The 23,576-nt window shown below is 37.9% G+C and overlaps 1 pseudogene; it reads left to right on the top strand.

Annotated features, from left to right (window-relative positions):
* The first annotated feature begins 11,224 nt into the window (after nt 1-11,224).
* Nucleotides 11,225-12,204, top strand: LOC140532123 (mitochondrial coenzyme A transporter SLC25A42 pseudogene; annotated as a pseudogene).
* Nucleotides 12,205-23,576: the final 11,372 nt, after the last annotated feature.

Consider the following 23,576-nt stretch of genomic DNA (forward strand, 5'->3'; position numbering starts at 1 on the left):
ATCTATTTCTGTTCATTGAAAAAATTATAGATATGTTTTTTTAAAGGGAAATCCCTCGATATACTTTGTTCCTGTTCAGTCATGTCAGATAATTTGTAACCCCATTTGGGGTTTTCTTGGTGGAGATACTGGAGTGATTTACTATTTCCTTTTCCAATTCATTTTACAGATGAGAAAACTGAGGCAAACAGGGTTAAATGACCTGACCCTCAATCAATGGAGGTTGGATAAATAAATGTGGTATATGAAAGGCAGAACTTACATTAGAAACACTCTCTTTATCTTCCAATTTGCTATTCTTCTCAGCATACCACACTACTTCTATTCATGAAGAAAAATGTACCCAGAATTTATAAAACTAACCTGATGAAGTGGTAATAGATGTTTGTAGTTGCATTAATTGGTAACCAAATTATAGTGTCAAAAATCTCCTTCACTTTCTCTTCTAGCAGTACATCAAATCTACCTCTAATGGTTTTGCCCACACGTAACAATTATTTGTCACTGGCTGAAAAACAAGCGTAACACATTTTCTGTAAGTCACATGTTTTCTAGAACTGAAATATTCTGTGCTCCCTTATTCTTATAAGTATTTCTCTTGTGATTAACTATTGTGACTAAATGCTTCCTATTGTCATACCTTATCAAACTGACTCTGTTGATAAGGATTTGTGAAGGATGTTTTACCAATACTTAGGTTGGACTTGGCAGAATCCTGCCAAAGTTCTAATTAAAATACATGTGATTCTCAGATGTTTTCTGCAAGAAGGTCTTAGGTAGAAATTCAACTTACAGTAATATTCACTTTTTCCTTTTTCTTCTTTCTTCTCCTCTCCTCATTGATCATTCTGCAGATATGCTCTTTCCCCATTTTATCTCCTTGTATATTATCAGTTTCCCCATGGTACTGCTGTGGGATAAAGCTTCATTACTATATATAATATAAGTAATAGAATACTCTAAGTAATTTCCCCTTTTCTTAAAGATGCAAATTCAATCCCTCTTCCCCTTCCCCATAACACATTCCTCAGCAGGTACTTTCACCTCCTTTAGAGAGAAGCTTCGTCAGAGTGACCTTCCCATGTAATGTCATCCATATCCCCAAACTCTACATCTTTACCCTTTCTATTAATTTCCTTCCTATTTCAATACAAGTTGTCTTCATTGCTAAGAATAAACCTTCTACTACACCCTAAATCTTATCTTCTTCTATCTCCTACTGAATTGTGTGCCATCCATCATCCTTTATCATTTCTCTAACTCCTGAAAAAATATTTAGTATCTCTCTTTTTGCTAACTTCTTCACCTCTTCTTATTAATATTTTCATGTTTCTTTTTTTAGGATACAAGAATGTTAAAATTCCTTCCACAAATCCTGCTCCCAATCTAACCTTTTATATTCCCTGCCAAATTTCTAGAAAGTGTAGCTTAGTATTTTCTCTGTAGTTCTTCCCCTAAACTGATTGGTCAGTTAGAGGTCAGCTGATTACTACTCATATCAAAGTGTTTGGGGTAACCTTGAGGGGCTACATTTCTAATGCTCCTACCAATGAGTCCCACTAACAATCAGCCATACTTAATTAGCTCTTTAGCAAAAGTATTTTAAAGGATGGCATGGTAATTGATCAAGTACTTATTAGGTTTCTGTTATGTGCTAGGTACTGTACTTGGAATTGGGGATATAAGAGAATCAATCCCTACTTGCAAGGAGTTTACATCATAATGGGGAAGTCAACTGCATATTAAAATGTATTCAACATAAATACAAAGTTAATATATGTAAACATTTACAAAGTAGGGAGGGGCATTAGAAAATAGAATGATCAAGAAAAGCTTCCTGTAGAATATGGTGCTTATGCCTTATGTTTAAAGAAGAGGGGGAATCTATGAAATGGAGTTGTAGAATTTTGTCCAACAATGCTTGAAAGATAGGTTGGATCCAGGTTTGTAAGACTTTAAAAGCTAGATAGACAAATGTATATTTTCCCACAGGCGAAAGGAAACCATTTGGTTAGACTTGAGCTGAAGGAAAATTACTTTGGTAGTAGTGTTTTGGATGAACTGGAGCCGGCAGAGACTTGAGGCAGGGAGAGCAAAGTGGAAGACATGAAAAACTACCCAAGAGCTAATGAGGGAATGAACTAAGGGAGGAACTGTGGGGATGAAGCAAGGGGTCAGATTGGAGAGATTTTTATGAATGTGGAAAAAAAGATTTGACAACTATTTGGCTATGTGAGGTGAGGGAGAGTGACAAATTTAGGATAATACCAAGATTGTCAACCTAGACTACAAGGAGTGTGGTTCCTTTGACAGAAACAGAGAAATATATATGAAGAGAGAGTTTAGGGGGAAAGATAGCTAAATTCTGTACATTTTGAGTCTGAAATGTGTCCAGGACAACCACTTAGAAACTACTAAGAGGAAATTGGTGATACCTTCTACACCCTTCCTTTCTACTCTCTGTTCTAACAATAGAACCACATGTTCTTTTCTCAACCGGTTAGAGACCTTTCATATTGGATCTCCCCTTGTAAATTACTTTGTATATATTTTGATTTGGTGTATGTCCAGATTGTATTTCCCTCCAATAAAATGTAAGGTCCTTGAGGACAGATACTTTGTGTGTCATTTTGTCTATGCATGCCTAGCATAAGGACTGATAGGTCCTTAATAAAGGTTTATTGAACTGAATTCCTCCATCTGCTTGCTATAGGACCTGTTTTAAAGATACAAAGTCTGGATCGAGGTAGTTGTTTGGGGAAAGTTTATTTTAATAACAATGAATACAGGAAATACACAAGGTTTCTCATGTGGATTATGTTAATATACTTAAGCATGCTTTGTTATTGCTAATTAATGTACTGTTAATGTTCTGCTTTACTGACATTACCCTCAGGGGCATTTAGGGATTACAAATGCTCCTTAATTAACATTTTTAGCACAGCTAAAGGAGAAAACAATGCTCTGAAAAGAATTAGTAATCATTTGAAACTTAAAGAGAGACAGACAGAAAAACAAGAGAGATAGTTAGGAAGACCTACAGAGAAACAGAAATAGAGAGAGAGGCAGACAGAGGGAAGGAGGAAAGGAAGGAGAGAAACAGAAAGAGAGGGAGGAGGAAAGGAAGGAAGGAAGAAAGGAAGAAATACAGAAAGAAAAAAGAAAGGAAGGAAGGAGGGAAGAAAGAAAAAGAGAGAAAGAAAAAAGAAAGAAGGAAGGAAAAAAGAAAGAAAGAAAGAGAGAAAGAAACAACCCAACATACTTTTGAATTTTAGGGCAGTGGGGCTGTGGAAAAGGCAAAAGGCTTGGTTGCTAGTTCACGTATCCTAAAGGCCCAGAAAATCCTTCCTTAAAGCTGTCACTCCTTCCCTAAGTGGGTACTCAGGGACTTTGTTAGGAAACCAGGTACATGAGGTGGGACTAATAAGACCACGAAGTTCCCAGATAGCATAAACACCCCCATGACTTGGGATATTTGGAAAAGGGAGAAATGATAATAGCTTGTCTTTATTATAGGACTTTCAGGTTAATTGAAGCTTTCTTCCCAATAAACCTGTGAGGTAGGGTATAGGAGTCTAACTATTCCCATTTTACAGATGAGGAAACTGAGGTTTCGAGGGGTCATGACTTGATTACAATTATGTATGTGTGTGAGATGGGATTTGAAGGTCTCCTGACATCAAGTCCAACATGCTATCTATCAGTCCATCACTGCGTCAGTAAAAAAGGACAAGGGATTATATATGTGTGTGTAAGTACAGACATGCATGCATATGTGCATTCATGTGTATTTCTTTATATGTATGTATTTATGTAATCCCTGTCCTGATACATGCATGCATGTGTGTATGTGTATAGCTAGAGCTTGAAACAAACGATCAAAAAGAATTACATCTGGAAGCAGGTATGGTTCAAGGGTCTTGTCTCCCTTCCTTGCTCCCACTCACTTACATTAAAGGCCAAAAGAATCTTCTAGAGATGAACATATGAGACACAGATACCTATTGGCATAAGGATAGCCTCGGAAATTATTTTGAATGGATATAATTTGGCAAATATACACTAAGTACAGTTATGAAGACCTTTCTAACCTTAAGTCAGATAGAGTTTTCAGATAGAAATACTGCCCTTTTTGAGGAAGACATTGAGAATTCATACATATCTAGAGTCTGACGCCACTACTTAGCTGGTTGGTTGCTCTGTTTTGGAAGAGTTTAGCCTCTGCAAATAAGGGCTGTCCTTTTGGAGATTAAAAAAAAGTCAATCACTACCAAGGCTCTGGCAACTAGCTGGTGCAGTGCTGGGCTTGAAATCAAGAAGATTCATCTTCCTAAGTTCACATCTGGCTTCTGGCACTAATTGTATGACCCTGGACAAGTTATTTCGTCCTGTTTGCCTCAGTTTCTTTATCTGTAAAATAAACTGGAGGAGATGGCAAACCACTCCAGCATCTTTGCCAAGAAAACCCTAATGGAGTTACAAAGATTCAAATACAACTGAAATGATTGAACCACTGAACCACTGCCCCAAAGACAAACAAATTCTCCTTATGGGGGGGTGGCAAAGAGTAACTAAAGATTGTTCCCTGGTCTGATACTCAGTCTCAGGATAAATGAGTGAATGAATGAATGTAAAACAATTATTCAAAATCAACTCTGTGCCAAGCACTGAAAATACACATAGAAAAAGTGAAGATAGTCATTGCTCTTAAGAAGTTTATGCTCTCATTGCGGGAAATAACATATAAATGAAAGATAAGCAGTAGCAAAGATGGAAGATCCTAGAAATCCTAAGGATGTGGCAGAGGAGTGCATGGTATCCTGAGGCTATGTCACTAAGTCAAATGGCAGTAACAAGATTTAAAGGCATGAGCTTTTCTTCCTTTGTGTATGTTCTCTCCATCCATGTTCCTCTATGTGCGAACTTCTGTGCATACTCCACCTGCTTCTTTTCCCTATGTGTGTACCTCTTTATATTTCCTAGGTGTGTTCACTTTTCACACTGATATACATACATACATACATACATATATATGTATATATGTATATATATATATTTTTATGGAAGTATATCTTTGGCTTATAGTATAATTTTTATCCCTACTTTTCTTGCTATGTTATTTCATTAAATACTTTTGCTTTGAATTTATTGTGTTGTATCTACTGTATAGTCATGCCACTTTTATCCTTTAGCTGTCCCTTAGAGAAGGGAAGGGAAAAGGAGGAGAGGAAGTAGTCTGGTTAACTAATAAAAGTTAAAACACTGATGGGGGATCACAAGCTATCTTTTTTGAGCAGATCCATATGCATAGAATATCTTGGTACCCCCACAGCAAAAAAAAAAAAAAAGAAAAGAAAAAAGAAAAAAGGAAGAAAACTATGTTTCCAACAAATAGGAAATAGTAGAATACATTTTGGTATCATGCAACATTAAGAATAAAAATATGAATGATTCAGAGAAATTATGAGAAGATCCAAGAATGTGTATCTAACAGAGTTAAATATACAGGTTGATTTCAACTATATAAATGTTATTCAGTCATTTCAGTTGTGTCTGACTCTTCATGACCGCATCTTGGGTTTTCTTGGCAAATACGAGTGGTTTGCCATTTCCTTCTCCAGTTATTTTACAGATGAGGAACTGAGGCAAACAGGGTCAAGTGACTTGCCCTATGTAAATAAAGACAATATATTTTTTTAAAAGCAAACACAAGCTAAATACAATGGATAACAGAAGTATATCTTGTAAAAAGTTAAAGCACATGACCTTCCTTGGAGGAGTGGGGAGGGGAAGGGATTTGGATCTGTGATTTCATTGGTGAAAAAACTCAAAGCTGAAATCTTCTCCATTAATGAATATCAGCAACTCATCTGTAACTTGTAGCCTTAGAGGGCTGACATGGCTACTGAAAAATTAAGAGTTAAGCTCAAGCAAGAAACATATATCTAGTATGTGTCATAGGCAGTTCTTGAACCCATGTCTCCCTGACTCCAAGGTCAGCCTTCTATCTTCTGTGATTTTCTTTTCTCCTTGAACAAATAGTAAATTGCAAAGTAAAATGGTGCAAAGTAAAAAATTGTAGTCATTCCTTTGTTTTGGTTTTCTTAACTTTCCATTTTTCTTGTGTGCGTTTATGTTTGCATCCCATTCTAAAACAAAATTTATCAGTTTTTTAAAAGGACTTGGGAAGAGCCTTTTGTTGGAGGAACACTGTATTCAAATGATACATCAGGACCTAAGAGACTCACTCATTGAATTCCTGACCTGCTGATCCCAGGAGTTCACACAAGTATAGCAGTATCTCTGAGGTTTCAATAAAGTGCTGGGGAAGCCAGGAAGGAGAGGAACAAAGTAGGGTAAAGAAATGGCTACTGAGCTCAGGAATTTTCTCTGGTTCCTCCCTTTGTCCTACAAGGTTTGTGAGTTCCCCCTTTCCTCTGGTTAATGCCAAACTTTGGACAGTGATTCAAATAGCACTGTTGTAACCTAAGGAAATTTCATTCATCTTACTAATGCCCACTTCAAGAGTTGATGCATTAATTCTCAGCCACCCTTAGTAATTGTGCTCATCTTCCACAGGAACACTGGCAGCAGATTTCTTCAGACTCCAGTTCTTTGGTAAGTAGCAGTGATTACCTAGGAATCACAGTCAAGAATGACCACATCTTTTGTGGTCACTCAAGCCAATCATTCAATCAGTCAGTCAGTTAGCAAGCATGTATTAAGCACTTGCAATGTTCAGGCACTGTGCTAGGTCCTAAGTATACAAAGAAATGCAAAAATAATTCACTCTTTCAGCTGGACAAGCAGGGTCCAGCACAGCCCTGGGAAGAGGGCAATTCCAAATGAGTGAGGGAAGAATATGGAGAGAACCATGCTAGAACATCTACCTATTCCCACAGTTTCTAGGAGAGTGTATAGATAAAGATAGGGAATAACTTGAAATGGAAAGAAATTGAAACTAAGCAGCAAAGAAATCAGGGCTTTCTTAAAGAGACAGTGAGGAATTATAAAAAGATAAGCAAGAGGAGCTGGGTAGCTAGGTGATGCAGTCGATAGAGCTCTGGGCGTCGAGTCAGGAAGATTCATCTTCCTGATTTTGAATCTGCCCTCAGGCACTTACTAGCTGTGTGTCCCTGGGCAAGTCACTTCACCCTGTTGGCCTCAGTTTCCTCAACTGTAAAATGAGCTGGAGAAGGAAACGGCAAACCACTCCAGTATCTTTACAGAAAAATCCCAAATAAGATCATGAAGAGTCAGACAAAACTGAACCACAAAGGGGAAGTGGATCTTCAATAGTGAAGGTGCTAACAGAAGTAGGTAACTCATCCACTTGATTATTCATATTGTACTTAGACTTTGGCTCTCGTTGTCTTCCTGTTTAAGTTATTTGTATAGGGGAGCTGGTTTTTAACCAATCCTCTGCTTCCCCTGACTCAGAAAACTTGAAGCTCATTATGTAATCCCAAGGTGTTACATGATGTTTAACTATAAAAAATGTAACCACACCTAACTGTGCTGGCTGAGTGAAAAAACAAATTAGCCATATCCCTGGGGACTTTATAGAGTTAAATTTTTAACAGTTCTAAGATATTACAAGCTAGGACATGCCTATGGAAAAGAACCCTATGGTGGAAAAAGGGAATTATCTTCTCCTCTCCCATCGCCTACTGGAAATGCATCTTTGAAGATGATACTGTTTCTGTTGGAAACATTGCACAGGGAACAGAGACCCACATTCTAGACAGATGGGAATATAGAGAAGCAGTCAGTGAAAGGAGGAAGCAGCTACAAGGAGCAGAAGTGATGGCCAAAGAGAAGAAAGCCAGTTACGGAGAGGAACCACCTTGAGAGCCCAGCTGACTTATTGGCTCAGTAGAAATGATACACCCAAGGCGAGCTGTGCAAGAACTCTATGAAGACAGAAAGGACTTTTTTGTAATACTAGAAGTACTTTAAAAAAGGTATGTTGCCTTTACTATAGATGTACCTTTACATGTGTTTGTCTCACTACCATTGTACTTTCAGTCTGTCTCCTTTTCCCCTGGACAGTGAGTGTGTGTACCTCAAGTTTATGGAAGGAATGTTTTGTGGTTACTGTTTCTACTAGCCATCCTACTAAATGGCTTTGCTAAGGGTTAATTGTATCTATGACTGATTGTTAAAGGAAGTATACCAGTAGGGGCTCAAGAGCTATAGCATTAGGCATGAAGACATACAGTGTTACTCTTATAGTAGCATAAGCCTCTGAGTACTCAACCCTTGAGTCTGACTGTGAATTAGAAGAGAATTACAAAAGGAATGCTATATTTAATAACACACTGCCCTTAATATTAGACTTGTGTTTTCCCCAAGTAAATTATTTTGTATTTGTCTTGAATTGCATATAAAAGTACGTATTGTTTTTCCCCCAATGGAATGTAAAATGCCTTGAGGAAAGGGACTGTGCTTTGATTTTTCTTTGTCTCTCTATTATTTAGCACAGTGCTTGATAAATAATAGGCACTTCTTTGAATTAAATTGGAACTCCATTGGTTGTGAGTAAAAAACAGAACTTAAAAATAGATATGCAGTTAGAGCAATACTTCAGTGATTAGAGAATTCTTGATTTTATTGATATTTTCATTCTCACCTAGCATAAGCTCTCTATATCTTGGTAATAATTTTCACAAGTTGCTGTGGCCAGGGGAAAAAAATCATTTCATGGACAATTTTCTGCCAATGAGCCTCTCCAAATTTAATTAAGCTGGCCCTGGGAAGACAGGCATAAAATTATTGGCACCATACTCAAACCCTCCCTAGCTTCTTAACATCTATTGAAGCTTGTGTTCCACTGACAAAGTTTGTGGAAAGTCAGGTTTACCTTCATAGTATATTGATGATTTAGAGTAGAATTTTAGTTGTGTTCGTCCTTCAATGCTGAAGAAGACCACGTCATCAGAGAAATGATGACATGACTTGCACTAGACTTTGTTTTGAGTGAGGGAGGGCTGTGCAGGTAACCAGCCTCACTTCTCCTCCAGAGCCATCTGGATCCAGTGACCAGATATTCATCAGGATGACTGGAGATGACCCAGGATGCACTGGGAGTACAGCATATGTAGTTGGGTAGATAGAAAGGATAAATATAGATGTTTATATCAATATCTATACATATATACACATATATGTGTTACATATACATTTCTGTGTATGTGTGTACACATATGTATACCTTCATAAACATATATATCTGGGTATTTTTTTCAGAAGAATAAAATGATCCAATCACTGGTGGAAGCAAGAGGTGCTTTTACTTGGTTCATCTAGTAGAACATCAGTGGCTTCAGTGGAGATACACAAGGAAACACGAAGGAAGGCATAAGGTAACAAGAGGACTTAGGTGCTGAAGCAATAGCCACCCACCAAACTGGGACAGAAGCAGACATTTGGAGAATTAGAGTAGGTCACCACCCACTCACACTGAGGCTAGGTCTGACACCTCCAAAGTGAAGGGGAGAAAGGCAGAGAAAGAAAATAGTCTGGTAAGATGATACAAAGTGGTCTTCAGGTTTAGTGAAATCTTTTGAGGGGATACCCCAAGTTTTCCTGGGAGCATCTGCATCTTTACTCATGTTTTTCAATATCTTAAGAAATTTAAATGGAGGAATGAGACCTCTACCTAGGTGAGTCTTTTTGACTTTCTACTCCTGAGAGCAGTCAAAGAAACTGAGATCAACTAGAAAACCTGAAGTTTGGGGTCTGGCAGTTTTTAAGGATAGAACTTCGAGATGTGGAGGGATTATGAGAAAGGTGAGGGCAGAGAGTAGGAAGTACCAGTCAGGGGGAGAGGGCATGGCTAGAGCATTAGAAAGACTAGGTATATCCAGGCACTATGGCAAGAGGTAGATCATATTATATCATTGAGATTTTTCAGTTAGCCAGACTTAAAATAAACTTAACATTACTCACAGCAAGAAGAGACCTGTGCATGCAAAAATGTTCATAAATACATTGTTTGTGATGACAGAAAGTTGTAAATAAAATATATGTGCCCAAAGGTTAGGAGATGACTGAAAAAAATATGGCATATGAACATAATAGTAATTTTTAATAAAAAAGCTTATTATCCTGATAATACCAACAAACATTAACTTTCCTTAAAGAAAGAAGGATTTCAGATAAAAGAGGGATTGCATATGACATTCTCAATTGCTATTTTGTAGTACATTAGATTTTTTGAAATATATATTAAATTTACAACAGGAGTTCAACATTGCCCTGCTTTTCTGTATCCCCTTTAAAACATTCTTGTACTTTCTTATTTGGATTTTTTTACATTTCATTGACAAGTTTTTCTTTCTTTTCTTCCTTTTTCATTTGTATCAACATCACTTCTCCCTCTCACTTCCTCCAACACTTCCTATAACTCCCATCAATAAAAAGTTTTCCACTGTAAAATTAACATATTGGCTATGTCTGAATTTGTATGTCTCTAGTTCCCCAGTGCTAGTCCCCTCACCTTTCTGCTAAGAGGTGGGAAGATGTTGGAAGGGAGGGCAGTGGGAAGAGGGACCAATTAGAAGCCAACACTCTTGGGGAGGGACATGATCAAAAGAGAGAATAGATGAAATGGGGGGCAGGATAGGATGGAGGGAAATATAGTTAGTCTTACACAACACGACTATTATGGAAGTCGTTTGCAAAACTTCACAGATATGGCCTATATTGAATTGCTTGCCTTTCCAGTGGGGATGGGTGGGGAGGGAGGGCAGATGGGTGATAGGAGTAATTAGAATGCTCAGAGTTTTGGGGTGGGGGGAGGGGGGAGATGAGGAGAAAATTTGGAACTCAAAATTTTGTGGAAATGAATGTTGAAAGCTTAAATAAATAAATTTAAATACAAAAAAAAATAAGAGGTGGGAAGTGCAATTATCAGTCTTTTGGAGTCTTAAAAGGTCCCAACATTTCAAGAAGTTGTATAAAAATACAAAATGGAAGCTTATGGAGTAGAAAGATTACTCCCTTTATCTGGCTTGCTCCCTCCTGTATACTTTACTTCGGTTCCCAACTCCTCCCCTTCAGCCATGGCTTTATCTCAGTTCCCTCTCATCCAACAGGGGTGTCTTTGAACCTGCCCTGAAAGAATTGAAGGGCCAAAGGGGCCTGATGCAACTGACTTCCAAAGAAGGCAACTCCAGATGCATGCGCGTAAGGCTGGCAGGGCTGGACTTGACTGGGCTGGATGGCTCTGGCAGCTGGTCCTCTTCCGGCCAGTGCTCTTCCAGAGAGGTGGATGACTGCAGAGCTGAGGGGTGGAGGAAGCAGCGGCCACGGGAATGTTCTCCTAACCATTATCTACAAGACTGTTGTGGGTAATGGTGTAAAAGAAGCTTCTGTGGGTTTAAAAAAGGATGATGAAGACCATTCTACCAGGTACTGATAAGGATGAAAAAAAAAGTTCTCAACTCCCTATTATCCAGGGCATTTCCAGGACCTCTTGCTAAAACTACAGTAGTTCATCTGGACAGAACCAAAATCATCTTAAAAGTGTCTTCAATAAGACTTTCTGACAAGAAAGCCTTTAAGCTTATCTGCTTCACCTACCTCAATGAAACGTTCTTCAGCTTTTGGAAGGCAACTCTGCCACCATGGTCCCAGTGATCCCCTATGCTGCCATCCAGTTTAGTGCCCACGGAGAAGTATAAACCAATCCCAGACTGTTACCGTAGCTTTGATGGCCAAGACTTGTTGCTGGTGCATTGGCTGGTATGACTACTTCCCACTGGATTTGGTGAGAGCCCATATGGCTGTCACATCCAAGGAAATGTATAGTAACATCTTTCATGTCTTCATTTGAATGTCCCTTAAAGGATGTCTAAAAACTTTGTACAGGGGCTTTATGCCAACAATCCTTGGAGTCATTTCTTATGCTGAACTGAGCTTCTTCAGTTAAGAAACCCTAAAGAAATTTCACTGAGGACACAGTGGACAATCACAATCCTATCCCTTTGAGTGAATGATTTTTGTGCTGATTTATGGCCAGTCAGCCTCCTACCGCCTAGATGTTATACAGCTCCTGATGCAGACAGTAGGAGTAAAGGGTCAGACTTACATTACCATCTTATGTACCTTGAAAGATAATGTCAGGGAAGAAGAATTCACCCAAGTTTTATACAAGGATTGAACATGAACTGGCTTTTTTTAAAACCGCTTTTGACCTAATGCAGATTCTTCTTCATAAATTAGACTATGGCAGTGGTCACCAGAATTAATGTTCTAATGTTTGAGGACCCAGAAACACATGCATATATGTAGAAAATGCTATCCCCTACATTATTATGAAATATGATTTGAAATTTTATTTAATTTTTTTAAATTGAGTTTTTAGTATTGCTAGCCTTGGGCTCAGACTTAGATTATTGGTTAAGATTCACATGGTCTTTCTCTGCTTTTGGAAGTTATAAAAGATGGATCAATAATATCTCTTTTGAGTCTAGTTATGAATGCCTATATTTTGCCAGGAAATGCCTTCTAGTTTTAATCACCATTATCAATCTCTTCCTCTAGATGTCTTGCCTCCAATTGTCATCCTTTCAGCTGTATTTAACTCTTAAAAGGCACGTACATATGCCAGCAATACAATTAAAAAATATATTAGCTTGGAGAAACTGGTTTGCTTAAAAGCATGTGCCAAAATAAAGAAACCCCTCCCCCCTCTCAGAAAACAATCAGACTCTTAAAGAATTAATTTTTGGAATCAACTTATCTCTCTCGTGAGAAAAGAAGCTGAAGAAAGGAGCAGAGAATGTAAGAGTAGGAATCCCCAGCTCTCTGCTGGTGTTAGTTTTTCTAACGTTTTTAATTGCCTACCCAATTTGTCTGCTCTTTCTTTTGTTGATGAAAGTGTTAAGAGATGTAATTTAATGCACTGGCTTCACTTGAAAAAATTGGTTTGTTTTCTCATTGTTGCTGTTTTCTTTGAGGAAATTATCTATTGTTCGTATGATTTGTTCTTTGATTGTTGTATTTTTCTCTCTATCATATTCTTTTCTACTTTTTCTTCTCCCTGCAGACTCTTTTTTTTCCAAAGAAAAAGTCAGTAGAGAAGGAATAAGAATCTAACCAACACTTATAAACTGTGGTAAAAATGTTCTATTCCTACTCCTCTGCCCTTCCTCTCTTTAGCAATCCCAGACTCCAAATGACAGTTTTTATCCTTCCTTCCTTCCTTTCTTCCTCTCTCTCTCTCTCTCTCTTTCCTTCTAATCTCCTGTTCCCCTTTATGTTCCAACCAATGAAGCTTAAATATGTTTTACTTATGCTTACTGTCTCTACAAAACTCTCTCTTAAACTGATGCTCTCCTTATCCCTTTGTTTTTCTCTGTTTATTTTAATAAAATTCTTGATTCAATCTTTTGTGTATTCATTTGTGGGTAATTGTATGTATGAATACATGTGTTCTGCCTTCCTATGTCTAGTTAAGAGTGAGCTTGTGAAAAATTCATCCCCCAATCCTTTTCCTGATGTTCCACTTCTCATTTACCTCAGTTCTGAGAAATAGTAATGCCTCCCCCCTCATCCTCATTTATTCCCGAGCATATTTATTTTTTAAAATTTAATTAATTTGTTTTCAGTTAGTATATTCGTTTTCCTGGTTTTTTCTTTCTTTTCTTAAAACCAACAGAACAAAGTAAAACCATTTCCAGTTCCTGAGTTTGTCTAACTGAACACCCTGTGACCCTTGAAGACAGAGGGACTCAATAAGTACACTTACTTGTCTTTTCTCCACCTATTAGAATGTAAGCACATCGTTATTTCAATGACTCATTAGAATGTGTGTCATTATTTCTATGACTCAGAGACAGTGAGAGTAACCACTTTGCATTGCTCTGCCTCACTTAAATCCATTTCATGAGCAAGTCAAGCCATCACTCATGATGTCATTGATCCTTTTTGATAAAGGACCAACATAGCAACAAGCCCCTTCTGATTGCTTAGATGTATTTCCTTTTCTAAATTTCTCTTGACTTCTGTGCTTTCATTTTAAAGTTTTTGCTTACCTATGGATTTTTTTACAAAAATACTTGAAAATTCTCCATAATTAAAAGATTGTTTCTTTCTGGATTATATTCTGTTTTCAGGGTAAGTTATTCTTGGTTGCAAGCTTTCTTTTTTTGCCTTTTGGAATATCATATTCTAAAATTTTCTCTTCTTTAGAATAATTATTGCCAGCTTGTGTGATTCTGACTGTGGTTCCTTGATATTTGAGTTCTTTCTGCTTGCTTACAATATTTTTTCTTTAATCCAAACATCCTAAATTTTGGTTATGGTGTTCCTAAGTGTTTTCAGTTTCTCATTTCTTTAAGAAGTGATAAGCAATTTTTTTTCTCCTATTTTCATTGTGTCTTCTGGTTCTAATAGAATTTCACAGTATTCTTTTGATTTCTTGAAATATGGTATTCATTTTTTTTTGTTTGATCATGGTTTTCAGAGAATCTGTTTCTTAAATGATCTCTTTTTTCCAGGTCAGTTGTTTTTTGATAATAAATATCTTACATTTTCTTCTATTTTCCCCAATCTTTTAACTTGGTTCTAATTTTTTTTATTGTTTCATGGAATCATGAGGTTCTTTTTCTCTATTTCATTTTTCAGAATCTACTACTAGGTTAAAGTTTCCCATTTTGTGATCTAAGCTAATTTTTCTTCTTCCACTTTTTCCTTTCCAGATCTCTAATTTTGACTCTAATTTCACTTTTTATCTTTTGCTTCATTTCTGCCCAAATGGGGTCACCAAGTGTCAGATACAACATAAAAAAGATTAAAGGTTTTGCAATCATTATCTTCTTTTTATTCTCACAACAGTTCTAGGAGGTGTCATTATCATCCCTATTTTACAGATGAGAAAATTGAGGTTAAATGACTTTCCCAGGGTCAGACAGACAGGAAGTACTTGAGGCTAGATTTGAACTAGAACCTTCCTGAAATCAGGCCCAGTGCTCTAGCCACTTAGCTATCTATCTGCCATGGGAATAACAGGACTTGTGCCACCATCTAAGAGGATTCTTGTGAGGAAAACGCTTTATATTAAATATAACATACTTATATGTGACAAATATAATAAATGAGATTTATAAAAATAATTCTAGGTTCTTTAATATACTCTTAATTTTTTCAAGTTTTTTTTCTATAGAAAAAAGGGATTCAGCAGCAATAATAACTTGCATTTATACAGTACTTTAAAGCACAAATCCCTTTAAATATATGGCCTCACTGGAGCCTTACAACCACTCTGGGAAGATGCTAAGTGTTGTTGTGCTCATATTCACAGATGGAACCAATAGCATAGATAGGTCTGTGTCCATCCCAACTTTGGCAAAGATGCTGACTCTCCGAGAAGCAAGATGACTTGACTAAGGTCACACCTAGTAGGTCTCAAAGGCAGAGTCTGAGCGCAAGTTGTCCTGGGTGAAGGTATAGCACACGCTAGGCAATATCACAGTGCCTCACTATATAGTGATCCCCAATGCATTGTTGAGGGAGGCATTTCTTCTGCAGTGTGATCTAGTGGAAAGAGCACTGGACTTGGAGTCAGAACACAAGGTCAAGTTCTGATTTTGCCATTTGTGACTTCAGGCAATTCATTTTCTCTGTGAGCTTCAGCTTCCATTTTTAAATGACTACAAGATGATCTCTAAAGTCTCAGCTCTGAACATTGCATGATTCTGGGTGTGTGTAAGAATGGGTGGGTGGAGGAGGATGTTAGCAGAGAGAAGAATCAGTAGCGTATCCCCCCCTGAGGGTAGGGAGACAGGGGGTGTGTACAGAGAGACTCCTAAAGCCATCAGGTGTGTCTGTTTCCTAATGACCCCAATCAGGAAGAAAATCTTGGCAAGTCCTGCTACTAGCTACTATCGGCCCTCTGCCATTAAATATAAAGCTTTCATTTAGCTGTTATTGTTTTTACCATTTCATTTTTGGCATTAGTTAAGCCATTGAGATTTCCAAACCAAAAAATGACTAGAATCCTGTAGGGATAACCATGGGGAGTCATGGACTGGGAAGATAATAACAATCATCCGTATTTATGGTTCCCCTTTTCACCAAGGATTTTAGAGCATTGCACAAATATTAACTCATTCATCCTCATACTACCCTAGTGAGGTCAGCCAGGATGATTACAGGGAGCCCATTTTAATGACACCCCACATGGCCAACCTCTGACTACTGCCTACAGGGTTCATTGCAAATGAACGCCAATTTTCAAATAATCAGTAATGGGCAACAACCCAACATACTCATTTGACCCCAGACGTATTTTATCTTCTTTATAACACATGCCCCTTCTTTTCATTCCTCTTTTTGCAGGCCTTCCTATTGTCCACAAACCATGGCATATCTCCAGCTAAAATAACCCAGGTTCCTGTACTATCCAGGTTCTGTACCTTACCTTTTTACAGCATGTTGCTGCATAGATTAAGGGTGCAAGATTAACCTTGTAGAAAAGGATTAACTCCCTCAGGTACAATGCATTTTGGGCAGCTTCTTACCAGTTGCTGGTAGGGCCTGTATAAGTCAACACAAACCAAGTGGTTAGGCTCATTTTTAAGTATGTTATCATTTATTTAAAGAGAAATAGACAGATGGACAGATGAATAATAGATACATGGATACATACAAAGAAAATGAAATAAGGAAAGGAAAGGAAAGGAAAGGAAAGGAAAGGAAAGGAAAGGAAAGGAAAGGAAAGGAAAGGAAAGGAATCTGTCAAGGATACTGGAGTGGTTTGCCATTTCCTTCTCCAGCTTATTTTATAGATGAGGAACTGAGGCAAACAGGGTTAAGTGACTTGCTCAGGCTCACATAACTACTAAGTGTCTGAGGCCAGATTTGAATTAAGGAAGATGAGTCCTCCTATCTTTATCCTCTCCAGTCTGCATAGGAACCACTTCCTTTTTTTTTCTAATTTTATTAATTTATTTGTTTTCAGTTTTCAACATTCACTTCCATAAGTTTTAAATTTTCTCTGCCTACCTCTCCCTCCTCCCTCTCTCCCTCCTAAGACAACATGCAATCTTATATGGGCTCTACACATACATTCTTATTAAATACATTTTCACATTAGCCATGTTGCACAGAAGAATTAAAACAAATGGAAGAAACCATGAGAAAAACCAAACCTCAAAAAACATAACAAAAATGAAAATAGTCACTTCGTTCTGCATTCCGATTCCATAGTTCTTTCTCTGGATGTTGATGGCATTTTGCATCAAGAGTCCTTTGGTAACGTTTTAGGTCCTTGCTTTGCTGTGAAGGGCTAAGTTTATCAAAATCAGTCCTCACACACTGTGGCTGTTACTGTGTCTAATGTTTTCCTGGTTCTGCTCACTTCTCTCAACATCAGTTCATATGAGTTTTTCCAGGTTTTCCTGAAATCTACCTGCTCATTTTTTATAGCACAATAATATTCCATTATATTCATTTACCACAACTTGTTCAGCCATTCCCCTATTGATGGGCATCTTTCACTACCTAGTTCGTGGCCACCACGAAGAGCTGCTATAAATATTTTTGTGCATGTGGGTCCTTTTCCCATCTTTATGATCTCTTTGGGATATAGCCCTAGAAGAGGTATCGCTGGCTCAAAGGGTATGTACATTTTTATAGCCCTTTGGACATAGTTCCAAATTGCTCTCCAGAATGGTTGGAGCAGCTCTCAGTTCCACCAACAATGAATTAGTATTCCAGCTCTCCCAAATCTTCCCCAACATTTACCATTTTCCTGTTTTGTCATGTTATCCAATCTGATAGGTGTGATGTGGTACATCAGAGTTGTTTTGATTTGCATCTCTCTAATCAATAGTGATTTAGAACATTTTTTCATATGACTATAGATAGCTTTAATTTCTTCCTCTTAAAACTGCTTATTCATATTCTTTGACCATTTATCAACTAGGGAATGCCTTATATTCTTGTAAATTTGACTCAGTTCTCTATATATTTTAGAAGTGAGGCCTTTATCACAGATACTAATTGTAAAAATTCTTTCCCACTTTTCTGTTTCCCCCCACTAATCTTGGTAGCATTGGCTTTGTTTGTACAAAACCTTTTCAATGTAATGTAATCAAAATTATCCAGTTTGCATTTTATAATGTTTTCTATCTTTTGTTTGATCACAAATTTCTTCATTCTCTATATATCTGACAAACACGCTATGCCTTGCTCCCCTAAATTTTTTCTTCCAGTATTAACCTTTACACCTAGATTGTATAGCCCTTTGGACTTTATTCTGGCATATGTTGTTATATGCCCAGTTTCTACCTCATTATTATTCAGTTTTCCCAGCAAGTTTTGTCAAACAGTGAGTTCTTATCCCAGAAACTGGGGTCCTGGGGTTTATCAAACAGTAGATTGCTGTTCTCATTGGCTACTGTGTCTTGTATCCTATTCCACTGATCTATCCCTCTATTTATGAACTAGTTCTTACACTATTTTTTTTTTTACTCACCTTGTCCCTCCAGGAAATTCTATTCCTTGGCCACCATAACAAGTGACAATGGTAATGAGAACAGTAACTGACTTTTTTATCATCTTCTAAAAACTTTGCAAGATGTATTACCTCATTTTGTACATTGTCTCACTGGAGCCTCTTAACAATACTCTGAAACAGATATTCATTTTATAGATGAAACTCAGAATCAGTGATTTTCCCATAGTAATGGTCTGGGGTAGGATTTGAACTCAGTTCTTGACCTCAAGAGAGTTTAATACTCTTCTCTACTGCACCATTTCTCTCTCTCTCTCTCTCTCTCTCTCTCTCTCTCTCTCTCTCTCTCTCTCTCTCTCTCTCTCTCTCTCTCTCTCCATCTCCCTCTCCCTCCCCCTCTCTGTCCCTCTTCCTCTCTCTGTCCTTCTCTTTCTCTCCCTCCCTCTCTCTTCTCTCCCTCCTTCCCCCTCTCTGTCTCTCTCTCTCTACTTGTCTCTCTGTTTCTGCCTTCTGTCTTTTCTCTGTCTCTGTCTCTTTCTCTTTTTCAGCATCAAAAAAACAAACAAACAATAGTAGAGGACCTAGGAGTGCCTAGGAAATTTCTGGTGAAAATAATGAGAACCTATTTTGTATGACTTGATACTTGTAATTGGATTTGGATTTCTTGCCTTCTCTATTGGTAGGGGAGGTGTTGTGGGAAGGGAAAGAACTTGGAACTGAAAAGAAAAGAAAATTGAATAGAAAAAGAAAAATCAAAATAATAAGGAAATTGGTTGGTAAAACTAGGCAAATAATGGTTTATATATTACTATCTGAGAGGGCTTTTTGTTTTGTTCTTATTCAGTCATTTCAGTTGCATCCAACTCTTTGTGACTCCATTCGGGATTTTCTTGGCAAAGTGGAATGATTTGCCATTTCCTTCTCCAACTTATTTTTCCGGATGAGGAAAAGGAGACCAACAGGGTTGAGTGACTTGCCTAAGGTGACACAGCTAGGAAGTGTCTGAGACTAGATTTGAATTCAGGAAGATGAGTCTTCTGACTTCAGGTGCGGCACTCTATTCAAAAAGGGAAACTGGAGATTTACTACTACCACCCCCACCCCTACCCCCACTGCTCATCGCTTACCAAACAAGATCTTGGGCATTCTGTTGTCAGCGACCTGTCATAAAACACTAGAGCATTATTAGAATTAAGTTAATAGGCAAAAATTTTCATTACCCTTCAGAAGTAAATGTAAAGGGACCAATTAGGGCACCATCCTGTAATATAGGGATAAGAAGTACTTTCCCCTTTAGTACAAACTATAAACAACTAAGAAAAGCATACTCAAAACTCTCCAGAAAAGATATTGAAAGGTAATCAGGGGAAGTTTGCTTATCAGAGGAAATAAGGAGGATCATTAGAAGAGAGGACTGAGTAGTGTGTTATTGGAGGACTGATCAAAAGTGATAGTGATACCCCCCGCCCCCAACAAAAAAAAAGAATGTTAATACACGTTTTAAAAATATACAGAAGACAGCAGAAGGAAGTTTAAAAGGGGGCACAGATAGACAGGCAAGTTTTAGAACTACTGTGTCAAATTTATTATATACTTTGAAAAACCAAGCTGTATATAATAGAAATTCTATATAATATATAATTGTATAATAGTGATATATAATTTAATATATATATGTTATATATAATCTTTTTCAGTTATATGAGGAAATGTTCATGGTTTCTTATGCTTGTCAAATTCATTACAAAAATGAAACAACATAGCTACTGTGTGCTGGTGAAAACAGTGTATTATCTGGCAGAGGCTGATCTCTATAGGACATGGCATCGTCTGATGCTTCCTGTGGGGTGCCTTTGCTGGTCTCAGGCTCATCAGTTTTCTCTCTGCTTTTGGCATCTGGGTTTCAACTTTTGGGGACCATCTATTGTGTCCCTCTGGATGGACTGCAGGGCCTTAAGTCAGTAAGACTCATCTTCATGAGTTCAAATTTGACCTTAGACGCTTACCAGCTGTGTGACCCTGGGCAAGTCACTTCATCCTATTTGCCTTAGTTTCCTCATCTATAAGATGAGCTGGAGAAGGAAATGGCAAACCACTCTAGTATCTCTGCCAACAAAAACCCAAATGGGGTTACAAAGAGTTGAACATGACTGAACAATGACAAATTGGCTCCCTATCTGGTAGGATGTAATGAGAAGAGTGATTCCTGGGTACAGTGAAAACAAGCTGTAACTCTGGAGTCAGAGGGCCTAGGTTCAACCCCATATCTAATACTTACTACCTCAGTGACCTTGGGCAAGTTACTTATCTTACCTCAGTTTACCTTCCCTTCCCTTATTTCAGCTTCCTTTTTTGTAAAATAAAGGGGTTGGACTCTGAAATTTTGAATTTCAACTTTACATTGAAGGGTGGGCTTTCAGATCTAGGCTTATTCAAGGTTACAAGCTAACCTATGCTATTAAAAAAACAAGTTTTGGGTGAAGCAGAGCACTTCAAACTATGGTGAAATCTATTTTTGGTACTCTTAATGTTTGGTGCAAATCAGTCTCTCCAGAAAATGAATTGATTTAGAGTTGATTATAAATTCCTTGTAATTCCCTTTTAACCCTTTATAGGGGGGTATTGTGACTGTTACATTGATCTTAGGAAATCTGCCAAAGAAACTTCATAGGAGCTGTGGAAATTAAAATCATAAAACTCACTTTGCTCCTAAAATCCTCCCAGGATTTGGCATATAAATGAAATCTGAACAAGCACAAAAAAGTAAACTTAGAGAGAGAGTGAAGGAGCTGTCATCCCTCTTGCTAATCTATATGACTTCCTTTCCACATGAAAATGTGTCCACCAAAATACCTTCTAAGCATAGACACATAGGATATGCCTGAGCAAAGGCTTGGGGGCACGAAACAGAATGTAAATTCTGTACCTACTATGTGTCAGGTACTGTGTTAAACGGTGGGGATAAAAAGAAAGACAAAATATAGTTCCCTATCAAGGAGCTCACAATCTAATGAGGGAGACAACAGGAATGTAACTATGCACAAACAAAACACATGCAAGATTAATTTGAAATAATCAGTAGAAGGAAAGCACTTGTTTGTGGTCCAGGTAAGCTGGAACTTAGAAGGTGGAGAAGGAAATGGCAAACCAGTGTGATATCTTTGCCAAGAAAACTCCAAATGGGGTCACAAAAAGTCAGACGTGACTGGAACTACTGAACAACCACAGAAAGTGCGTTCAGGAGTAATGTGACATGCTTGTAAAGACAGATCGAAGCTGGGCTGTGAAGGGATTTGAATGCTAAAGTGAGTTTTCATTTTGTCCTAGAAATGACAGGGAATCACTGAAGATTCCGGAGGATAGGAATTCTAGATTGCATATAGAGTTACTTAGTGTTGTTGCTTTTCCTTGTTCTTAAAGAGGACCATGACTTCAGGAAGATGACACCTTGCAAGTAAATTGAATTTAAGTGAGGGAGGGAAAGATGGAAAGCAGGAAGACCAATTAGGAGGCTATTTCAATACCTTTCCCCAACCCCCTTCAACTTTGTTGATGTCTTGTCTTCCCCCATTAGGATGTAAGCTCCCTGAGGGTAGGGACCATTTTTTTTTTCTTTTTGGTGCTTATATCCCTTGAGTTTAGCTTGGTGTCTGGAATGTAATGGGTGCTTAATAAATGTTTGTTTACTATTGACTAATAATCTAAGTGAGGAGGCCTGAACTAAGTAAGAGTCTGTGTCTGAGTGGAGACAAGAGGATAGATGTGAAAGAGACCTTCTAAAGGTAGAATTGACATGGCCCAGGGCAACAGGAACATAGCAGTGGTGCCCATATCTGTTCAATGAAACAGGGCTTTCTCAGTAAAGTAAGTTGCATAGGCTAAACCCATCATTTCACCAATAATGTCACTCTCCTCCATGTTCTATGCCCAACTTAGGTCACTGGCTTGGGTTCTGTTCTCATCTCCTGCCTCCTCCATGGCATTTCCAATAATCTTTATCTAGATTCAGCACAATCTCTGGTTTTCTTGTTATTCAGTTATTGTTTTAGTTGTATCTGACTCTTCATAACTCCTTCTGGGGATTTTCTTGGCAAAGATACTGGAGTGGCTTGCTCTATCCCTTGCCAGTTTATTTTTCAGATGAAGAAACTGAGGCAAACAAGGTTAAGTGACTTGCCTGGGGTTGCCCTGCTAAAAATGTCTGAGACTGGGTTTGAACTCAGGTCTTGCTGACTCCAGGTCCTTCATTCTATCCATTGTGCTAGCTAGCTGCCCTTTCCTTGATTTACCCTCTCTCAGAATGGAACTTGGGTTGCATTCTTACCCCCCAGAAAGGCTCTTCATCAGGCCCTTAATAACTAGCACCTATTGATGCCATTATCCCCATGGGGGCACCCAAAAGAGTCCTGAGGAAAAATGTTTTTAAAGTAGAAGACCAGTTTAGGTTTCTAGTGGCCTTGTTATGATAAAATGTAATGGGGACAAATGTAAAGTCCTGAACTTCCGTTACAAAGACCAACTGCACTAGCATAGGAAAGGAAGACGTGATTAGTCAGCAATTAATATGAAAGAAACTTAAGATCTTAATGAATTGTCTCTCAACATGAGTCAATGGTGTAATGTGGCTCACAAACTAATGCGGTTTTGTTGTTCAAATCTTATCATTGGTGTAGGGCCTTTTCAGTAAGGGAACTTTATTCATAATAATATCTAGCATTAATATAGTGTTTTAAGGTTTACAGATTTTGCACAGAGACACACACGTATGTATTATTTAGATATAGTATATATATTCTCTATTGATCCTCATAATAATCCTCTGAGGTATATGTTATTATTGTCATCCCTTTTTTACAGATGAGGAAACTGAGACTGAGAAATTAAATGGCTTGTCCAAGACTGTCCAAAAAATAAGTGTCTGAGGTAGGTTTGGACCTTTCTGACTCTCAAGTTTATCATAGTATCCATTATGCCAAGCAGTTGTCAATACCCAATAGTAGCTGTCCTGTAATTTTAATGACTAGCCTGGGAACATTGAGAGATTAAGTGACTTAGTTAGGGTAATGCAGCTAATATGTGTCAAAAGCAGGAATGGAATCCAGGTCTTCTT

Source organism: Notamacropus eugenii, chromosome 3, assembly GCF_028372415.1.
Source record: "Notamacropus eugenii isolate mMacEug1 chromosome 3, mMacEug1.pri_v2, whole genome shotgun sequence".
Lineage (NCBI taxonomy): Eukaryota > Metazoa > Chordata > Mammalia > Diprotodontia > Macropodidae > Notamacropus > Notamacropus eugenii.